This window comes from Humulus lupulus, chromosome 3 (assembly GCF_963169125.1).
Source record: "Humulus lupulus chromosome 3, drHumLupu1.1, whole genome shotgun sequence".
Taxonomy (NCBI): Eukaryota; Viridiplantae; Streptophyta; class Magnoliopsida; order Rosales; family Cannabaceae; genus Humulus; species Humulus lupulus.
This window is the reverse complement of record NC_084795.1, coordinates 143,178,522-143,188,173: the sequence shown is the minus strand read 5'-3', so window position 1 is coordinate 143,188,173 and position 9,652 is coordinate 143,178,522.

The following is a 9,652-nucleotide window of genomic DNA, read 5'->3' as shown; positions in this document are numbered from 1 at the left end:
CAAATCAAATAATACTAAACATATATTTTCGAGGATAGGAATTTGACCTGTGACCACTTTGTTACGAGCTTCAGCATCTCCCTTGGTCAAGGCAAAGACTTTGGCTAGAACCATCTTGTTGTCCCTTTTCTCTTCTTGCTTAAGCTGTGGATATTCCCTCTTTTGATGACCTACCTGGCCACAATTGTAACATCCTTTGGTTTTTGCACGACACTCACCAGGATGCTTCTTTTGGCATTTGGAGCACTGCAGGTATTCTACATAACCTGACCTATTGTTTCCATTCCTAGTCCATGCTCTTTTGTCATTGTCGGCGTGCTTACTATCAGGATGCCTTCTCTTTTGGCCATTATTGTTGCTATGCTGATGGTTGTTGTTGTTGTGGTTTCAACCATTTAGGGGTTGATTCTGCTGCTTAGGTTCAGGCTTGTTGGCCTCTTCCTTACTAACATTTTCCTAAAGCCTCTCTACCTCTATAGTCGTTTCTAGAGCATCAGCATAAGAAGTGGTTCTAGGGTTTGTAAGCTTGACTCCTAGCTCAATTTTGGCTCTGAGTCCCCTAACGAACTTGGCGACCGTGAAAAATTCAGTTGGGACCAACTCTGGTGCAAACTTGGCTAGTCGGTTGAACTGTCGAGCATACTCTACTACCGTCTGATTGCCTTTCTTAAGACTGGTGAATTCTTCCACCCTTGTGGCGATGACTGCGGAGTTATAATACTTCTTGTGAAAGTGCTCCACAAATCTAGTCCATGTCATGGTGGCAATGTCGTGAATCTGCTGTACTAAATCCCACCAGATTCTAGCATCCTTCTTCAGAAGAGACAAAACGCAGGATATGCGATTTACGTTGCCGAGGTTCATGTGTGCTAGGATCGGCTCTAAATTCTTGAGCCATTCTTCTGCCTCGAAGGGGTCAGTTTGGAGCATGTTACTTATGAAACCACTCATACACTGGCTCTATGTACTAAACTAGGTAAGGCGCATAGTTCGCCAGTGGCCATCCCCCATACTGACCTACTTGCTGGGGTGCTTGAACCGGCTGCTGAGGTTGCGGTTGCGGTTGAGGCTGCGGCTGAGTCTGTTGTCGTTGTTGCTGGAACAATTCTTCCACTTGTTTTCATAGCTAGACAATTTCAATAGTGTTGTCAATCGGAGGTGGCAGTGCACTTCTATTAGTAGCAGCACTGGTAGCACGCGTTTCCCTTCTTCAGACTGGAGTGGCTTCATTAGTTTCATTGGCAGCGCTGGAGGCATTGTCATTCATGCATGCAGACCTTCTGAGCAACATCTTCAGCAAAGTTCTAACGGTCGAGCAAAACATATTAGAACATACCCTAATAGGTTCTAAGGAAAAACTTAGTCTAAGCAAACATAACTCGGACCTATTAGTTATGATTTCTTATGTAAAAATTATGTAAGCCTTCTTTATAATTAGAGTGTGTTTCTATACTTAGAAAATCAGCCATCTTTATTATTAAGTCTATTTCTAATCATCCTATATGACTTAATTCTCAAGCTCGAAACTCGTCGTTGTTCCAAAGTTAACCATATTGAGGCAGGGCTGGGATCTGTAAAATTGTTCCCACTACTATGGCCCCCTAAATTGTTAATATAGAACCCGGTCCATGGATTTATATCCACCCTCACCGAACTTGGTCATTTTTTATTGAATTTATTTAAATTTATTATGATTGTAAAAACAATCAAACTCATACATATCATTCAAAAATAACAATTATATTCATTTGGAAAAAGATTTTCACTAAGTACAATCATAAATGCAAAAATAAATAAACTAACATAACTAGGGTAAATCTAAAAAGCAAGATCCTCTACGTCTGACCCTTCATCTAACATATCATCATCTATTTCTTCATAATCATCATTATCTTGAGCCTCAAAACTACCTCAGGGAAGATTCATGAAGATGTTATGCTTTTGCTCAGTAGTGAATTGAAATTCCAACTTAGAGGTGAACCTAAGTATGAGAAAATAATATCTCATGGCTACTGGTAAATCATCATCATCATCTATAGTCTCTCATATTTCTTCCAATGTTGAAATTACAGAAGGAAAATCTTTAAAAAGCCTAATTACTATGATATATTGTATAGTAGCTCTCATCATAATTTGCTTAGTAATCTGAAGGTGAACTATCTCCTTGTGGAATAAGATCAGTCTCTGGGTGATTTTTTCTAACACTCCTACTGTATTCCTTGGCTCTTTAATCCTTTTTAATGCCTTATGGCTCGGATATCCTAATAGGTCAAGGCTCAATCCATTCTTAACTGAAAACTTAAGGGCTAAAACGTTAGCTATAAACGTAAACATAATAATCATAACATAAACACTGACATTGGCGGTTAAATCCGGAGCTTGTGCGTGGGTATCAAGGAAAACTTCATGCATATGAACTGTGTCTCTGATACCAACTGTAATGCCCGACTAATTCTAGACCTCAGACCATTAAGAAAACTTCTAAACATAACTACTAATTTGAATACATATATAAGAAATAACATAACTTTATTTAAAACCAAAAACATTGTGCCAAATACAACATCAAGGTCATAAAACATAAACATTAAATCAATTGTTTAAAAATACTAAGTGCGGAAATACATAAAAACCATAAATCAAAAGACTTAAAAACAACATCATCCTTGAACCTCCAGCAGTCCATTCAATCCATTAATCCTCAACACACATGCCAAGCTGCCACGAATCCTTCCCGCCTTCCATGCTTATTTTCTTACACCATCTAAGAAAAAGAAATGAGCCTAATGCCCAGCAAGGAAAATCTACTAAAAACATATATGTCATAAATCATAAAACATAAGACTATGTCATAAACATATACTATAAAACATATGACTATAAAAGTGTATATCATATAGGACTACAATATTAATGGTCACTAACTCATTAATGAGGTATGTGATAAAACCATCTAGGTCCTCGATCTACTAATCGAGGTAGATTAGATCACAACTATAGTATATGATAACCCATCTAGGTCCTCTATCTACTAATCGAGGTAGGGTAAATTATGACTCTAAACCACAAAAATTATAAAAATTCATGGGGCTTTCTATCTAAGCAAGTCATATGCCCAAGGACTACAAGATATATCATATCACATATCATATCATAACATAAAACATATCATAACATAAACATATAAACACATATAATCTAACCTATTTTCCTTAACAAAAACCGGGATATGGAGACAAGAACGGGATTTGGAAACTTACATGAGTTTCTAAAAAAAAAGAAGATGAGAAAGAGAACTAAACCATCGAAGTAGAAACTTACCAAAAACATTAAGTTTCAAGGAACTTAAACACCTAACCAAGAATCATAACAAACAGTTAGGAACTGAATGAAAACAAAATAAAACTAAAGAACAATAAAGAACTGGACTTAAGGATAAGAATACCTTGTTGAACTACGACTTTGATCTACTCCTCGATTTCGAAATAACACTCTATCTTACTTCCCAAGTTTTTAGAAAAGCTTAGAGTGGAAAATCTTTTATCCCAAAACACAAGTGTTTATCTCTATAATAATCTTAGCAACTTGGAGGCTCTGAAGAATGCTTGAAGAATGAAGGAAATGGCTGAGTACTAGATCCTATTTATAGAGTTGAAGGAGTGAAACTAATACCTTTTATTTTGAATAATTAAATGAATATAAAATGAAAAAGATTGGCATTTTCGTACAACAAATGCCTAGAACTCAGTCAAAATCGTTTAACAGAAAGTCCAAGTGGTTAAGGCTGTTTTTAAATTTAAAATCCTCGAGTATTCAAAAATATCTGCCAGAGGCCGATATATCACCCACCCTAGGTGATATATCACCTGGACCTATACCCCGAGTCTTCGTGTTTTCGTTTGTGTGAAGTTGACGTATTTTCCGTATCTCCCATAGGCGATATATCGACTCCTATAGCTGTGATATATCGACATACGTTGATATATCAAACATGTATTTGCATTCTTTCAACATATTTTGAATTGATTAAACAACTTTGACTAAGTAAAAATGTGATCTGAACCGCTGCTGGAAGGTTCTAGAGCTTCTATATCTTTCTTTTAATTAAACTATTAATAAAAAATACTTAATTCCTTAATAAATATGTTTGTGACAAGTGTCACGCTCTTATTAATTCTATCTAAACTTTAGGTTGTAATAAACAATATTTCTATGACCAGCAATATTAATCAAACGTTATGTTATAATTAATATTCTTAAACTATAGGCTAAACTTATAAAATCCATAACTATTGCTATGAGTTTCCAACTAAAACCTGACTTGAACCAAAATCCACATAAACTAACATACGACAAGCTACTACTAGCTACTACTTCTACTATCTGGATAAGTAAAATTCCAAGACACTACAACCACACTTTGAATCCCATGTTCGAAAGCTTGCTGTCAAATATATGTCCAGAAGTCCAGGTATGAGGTACATTGACATGGCTCTCACAAAACCGAAAGGGTAGCAGCCCCGTATCAGTTCATCTTGAGGTTGCGAGATAAGTTCCTCCATTTATTTAACATCCTAAAGGGAACAAAAGGTTCTTTTGGAACAAAGAATGCAAAAAAGCCTTAATTGTGTGGAGGGAACACCACAAACAAGCACAACTTCGAGCCAAGCAAAAGAAATGGGAAGAGTTGTAACTCCAGTTGGTCATATTTGAACATGCCTTACGGGCAGCACTAGTGAAATGGTAAAAGAAGCACCAATAAGTAGGTTATTATGTGAGCAAACTCCCCATAGATGCTAGGATTCGCTACCAAAATATGGAGAAGTTAGCCATTTTAACTATAACAAGCTCTCAAAAATCGAGGCCATTATTTCATGCCACTATATCAAGAACTCACTAATTGCACCTACGGCAAGCCCTCTGCGGGCCCTAAACTATAGGGAAATTGTTCAAATGGTCCATGGATCTGAGATGATTCGACATCACTTATACCTCAAGGGTATCATCAACGAACAAGTACTGGTATAGTTCACGTTCGAGTTGACCTGTTATTCTGATAGTGAAGAAGAAGCTAACAAGACAAAAGGACCACAAGAAATAATTGTTAAAGCACTATGCACTCTGAAATATGAAAAGTGTTGGATGCACCCAAACCATCCAGGGAAACATTTTAAAAGCACTACACTAGGGCTCACCTTGCCTAGATGATACTTCTTGGGCCCCTCCAGGTAGTGTACACCAATGATACCCGTGGGATCTATACCAAGGTATGATTGGCATTAATTAAAATTCAAAGGATTCTTGAGGATCATCACTTATGAAGTTTGCTTTTCCATATCTCATAAACAAAGAAACACACTTATACCTTGCATGTCGTAAAGATGGTCTTCATCTCGCGCAATCAGCTAACCTCTATGTTCCACAAGAGTAGATTTGCGAGGACCCTTGCGCCTGTGCACCGCGCTAGGCCATTATACCTAGGTGCCTTGCAGGGACCTTGTATCCATGCACCTCATGGACTACAACACATAGGTGCCTTGAGGGGATCTCGTGCCTGGCTGGGTCCTCATACCAAGGTGCCTCACTGGGACCTCGCGCCCAGGCTCCTTGCTAGGACCTCACGCCCATACGCCTCGCAGAGACCCCTATGACTATGCGCCTCGCGAACACCCGTGCCTATGCACCTAACAAAGTCCTCTGCCTGTGTATGCCGCCAGGCCCTTGCACCCATATTCACCTAGAGGCATTCATCGGTCGTGCATCCAAGAAACCCACCTTGCGTGCAATGTCGAGTTGTCACTTGGGTAGCAAACCACACTTTACATACCTCACGACCCTGCCTCATATCATGTTCATTGCTTAGTAGCCAGGATCCTCCCTATGCATTTCTGTGACTTGGACACTTGGTGTAAAGCACGATGCATTTTTGTACTTAGATGACAACTATACAATTAGTACACCTAGTGAGTATAAGTGGCAAAATTGTCACCATACTTACTTAAGGAGGATAGAGGAAGGGACAAGAAGAACGATCTAAATGCCTCTAAATAGGTACGTACAAGTCACCAAGGAACAAGGCACAGACCAGGCATCAACGCTAGACAAGTAGCGGTAGTATAAGAATGGTATGTGGTTAAAACTCAATTACCAAACTCCTGACATTTGTACCCGACAAGTTGTGGTTGTACGAAATAATACACATCCTAGAGCATTAATTGTAGGTATTTGATACGTACTGAACTGACCACTACCTCTCTGACACTACTATTACCTGCACCATGATCACCTGCAACCTGCAGATGCGCCGTTTCTATCGCTATGGGTTCACTATGTAGTAGGAGCTAGTAGTTCTCACCTTTGGAAAATTCTTGTAACACTAGACTTTTCTAAGAACAATATACAAGTTTTCTCCATTGTTTCTTTACAATTCTACTTCAAGTTTTCTATTTCTATTTATTTTCTTATCATTCTTTGAGTTTTCTGACCTAACATCGTTGATTTGTCTCACTGTCAACAATTACTAGGGGTGAACATAGGTACTTTATTATCTTTATTGATGATTGTTCAAGATTCACATATGTGTACTTTCTTAGGAAAAAAGATGAAGCCTTTAGCATCTTAAAAATCTATAAAGCTGAAGTTGAAAATCAATTGGAATCAAAAATCAAAGTAATAAGAAGTGATAGGTTTAGTGAATACTTTTCCAACGAATTAAATTTGTTTTGTGAAAAGCATAGTATAATACATGATTGTACAACCCGTTATACACCCCAACAAAATAGTATAGCGGAAGGAAAGAATATAACATATGTTTAAATGATAAATGAAATGCTATTACTTGCAAATTTGAGTTTTGCGTTATGGAGAGAAGCATTGTTAACCGTTTTTCATATTTTAAACTGGATTCCTCTAAAGAAGAATCAAATTTCATCATATGAGATTTGGAAAGGAAAGAGACACAACCTAAGGTCTCTCAAAGTATGGGGGTGCCTTTTCTATGTAAAGAGCACAGAGCCTAGAAGGACCAAGTTAGGTCCAAGGGCCATTAAATGTGTATTTGTCGGCTATGCCTCAAATAGAAAGGGCTATAGGCTATTAGACTTTTAGTATGATGTTATAATTGAATCAAGACAAGTTGATTTCTTTGAGAATTTGTTGTATAGTGACAACAACCCGTAAGAACTGATCTCATTAGAATGAACTCCAAAGGAGTTACCTTCAAGTGTTGAACAGCAACTGATATTGCCAAGAAGAAGCCAAAGGCTTCACGACATTAGATCACAAGATATAACCACTCACGTGGAGACTCTTTACCTAGTATTTGAAAATCACAAAGGAAACACTTGAAATTATCCATTGATACTTCAAGGGGAGGATGATCCTAAAACCTTCCAAGAAGCTATCTCTTCAACAGACTCCCCCTTTTGGAATGAGGCAATAAATGATGAGTTGGATTCAATTATGTCTAACAGCACTTGGGAGATTGTTGATCTACCACAAGGATCAAAGCCAATACGTATAAGTGGGTATTTCAAAGAAAATATCATACTAATGGGACCACTCAAGCCTTTAAGGCAATGTTGGTGGCCAAATGTTTTAGACAAAAGGAAAGAATAAATTATTTTCAATACATATGCATTGACAGCAAGGAAAACATCAATTAGATTGTTGTTTGCCTTATCATCAATACACAATATATGTGTTCATAAAATGGATGTCAAAAAGACATTCCTAAATAGTAACCTTGATGAGGAGGTTTACATGGAACAATTAGAGGGGCTTGTTCTAAGAGGAAGTGAACATAAAGTGTGTAAGCTTATTAAATCATTATATGGTTTAAAACAAGCACCAAAATAATGGAATGAGGAAGTTTGATGAAGCCATTGTTTAGGATGGGCTTAGACACAATTTTGCGGACAAATGCTTATACTCTAACACTTGTGATGACTAATTCATCGTAGTTTGTCTATATGTTGATGATATGTTGATATTAAGTAATGACTTGAAAGGCAAATAAGAAACGAAGAGGTTTCTATCTTCCACCTTCAAAATGAAAGACCTTGGAGAGGTCGATACCATACTTGGTATCAAGGCTAGAAGAAATGTGAATGGTTATGCCTTAAGTCAAGCTCATTACATTAAGAAGATGCTTAACAAGTTTGGTCATCTTAATATCACAGAGGCAAACACACCCTTTGATTCAAGACAAAAGCTTGAAAAGAATGAATGGAGAGCGATGTCTCAATTAGAGTTTTCAAGTGAAATAGGCAGTTTGATGTATCTCGCTCATTGTACAAGAGCAGATATTGCATTTGTGGTTAGTAAACAAAGTAGGTTTACTAGCAATGCAAGTATCAAACATTGGAAGGCCAAAGAAAGAGTCTTTGGATACCTCAAAAGGACCAAAGACACGTACCTCCAATACTCAAATTTTCCTAAGATACTTGAGGGTTATTAGGACGCAAGTTGGATATTTGGTGTAGGAGATAATATCTCCATGACTAGTTGGGTGTTCACCCTTGGTGGAGGAGCAATTTCTTGGGGATCTAAGAAACTACAAGTATATGTCACTCCACCAAGGAGTCTGAGTTTGTATCACTAGCGGCAACTGGAAAAGTGACTTAGTGGCTAAGAGATCTCATGATCTCGATACATTTTGATAATCAAGAAACTTTTATCAGACATGACTACGTAAGAGACTTTATTGATAAGAGAGCCATATCAATTTTGTATGTCGAATAATGTGAGAACTTAGTGGATCTATTTACCAAACCTCTAGGGAGAGAATGAGTGAGTGTTACATATATAAGGATAGGACTAAAACTCCTTAATAAATAGATTCCCCAATGATGGCATCACAACTCAAAGCTCGTTTACATCGAGTGTAGAGTTTAATAAGTAAGAACAAGTTATTGATAAGGGAATAGTTGACAGCATTAACGACTTAAAGTCCCATCAATGATAGTAAATGTTGGTTGCTACCAGACATGAAGGTTAAGCCATAGGTTTTTAATGAAATTCAATTGAAGTGGAACAAAAATATCTATGAATTTCACCTATGTGAACCTAGTTGTGGTGCCGCCTCTCAAGTGAGTAGGTATTTTCTCTCTGGTTGGTTCATGAATAGATAAGCACAGGTCCATAAAATTGCTAAGCGTGAAAAGTAAGAAATACATGAGTAATCAGGTAAAGGTGTATGAGACATTACCGGTTTTTATCACTAGGAATGTTGGGTTCAATCTTTTAATAATACATTAGCATTTCGATAGAAGCTTTGTAGTGTTTTCACTAAGATAAAGTTAAAACCTAAAAGTACTTTATTTTATGCACCAATATCATTCAGGCAAGAAAAGGAGGATGTATTTAACCAAGTGAGGAGTTGTTAAATACATAGTGAAATTGGTTAAGCGTAAAGAGGTGTGAAAACCACAATGACTTCACTAAAGTCAACATGAGTGAGTTGACCTTTTGTATAGCCATCCATAAATTATCATTTTGGGTCCAAAGTATTTATTTGGAGATATTTTGGGGCAAGTTTAGGGGCACTAAGTCAAGTTGATTGTCTTTGCATTGCCTCTGGAAAGGGATGTATCACCGGGACTGAAAGCCCCATACAAGCGACACATTGCCTACATGGTGGCAATTCATTGCC